The sequence below is a fragment of the Cucurbita maxima genome, unplaced genomic scaffold (genome assembly GCF_002738345.1).
Source record: "Cucurbita maxima cultivar Rimu unplaced genomic scaffold, Cmax_1.0 Cma_Scf07294, whole genome shotgun sequence".
NCBI classification, from domain to species: Eukaryota; Viridiplantae; Streptophyta; class Magnoliopsida; order Cucurbitales; family Cucurbitaceae; genus Cucurbita; species Cucurbita maxima.
The window spans coordinates 1-667 of record NW_019279309.1 but is presented as its reverse complement, the minus strand read 5'-3'; the positions used below and the strand labels follow the sequence as shown (position 1 = coordinate 667).

Here is a 667-nt window from a genome sequence, read left to right as displayed (position 1 = left end):
GGAAGAAAAGAACTCGAAGAAATTGAAAGAAAAAAAGGGGTGCAACACGAGGACTTCCCAAGTGGTCACCCAACTTAGTACTACTCTCGCCCAAGCACGCTTAACTGCGGAGTTCTGATGAGATCCGATGCATTAGTGCTAATATGATCGCACCCGACATGCCATGCGCACAAAATCGGATTTAACGCATGCGGGGCGGCATGATCGAAACGCGATGGGCGTGAGCGGGGGGAGGTTCTCATTTGTAGAGAAAGGAAGAAAAGAACTCAGAGAAATTGAAAGAAAAAAAGGGGTGCAACACGAGGACTTCCCAAGTGGTCACCCAACTTAGTACTACTCTCGCCCAAGCACGCTTGACTGCGGAGTTCTGATGGGATCCGGTGCATTAGTGCTTGTATGATCGCACCCGACATGCCATGCGCACAAAATCAAATTTAACGCATGCGGGGCGGCATGATCGAAACGCGATGGGCGTGAGCGGGGGAGGTTCTCATTTGTAGAGAAAGGAAGAAAAGAACTCGGAGAAATTGAAAGAAAAAAGCGAAGTTCTGATGGGATCCGGTGCATTAGTGATGGTATGATCGCACCCGACATGCCATGCGCACAAAATCAGATTTAACGCATGCGGGGCGGCATGATCGAAACGCGATGGGCGTGAGCGGGGGAG

The 667-nt window shown here is 50.4% G+C and overlaps 2 non-coding genes across 2 annotated transcripts; both read right to left on the bottom strand.

Annotated features, from left to right (window-relative positions):
- Positions 1–36: 36 nt before the first annotated feature.
- Positions 37–155, bottom strand: LOC111476293. The gene has a single exon (XR_002717027.1). It is a non-coding gene; the product is annotated as a 5S ribosomal RNA (ribosomal RNA).
- Positions 156–289: 134 nt separating this feature from the next.
- LOC111476292 lies at positions 290–408 on the bottom strand. The gene has a single exon (XR_002717026.1). It is a non-coding gene; the product is annotated as a 5S ribosomal RNA (ribosomal RNA).
- Positions 409–667: the final 259 nt, after the last annotated feature.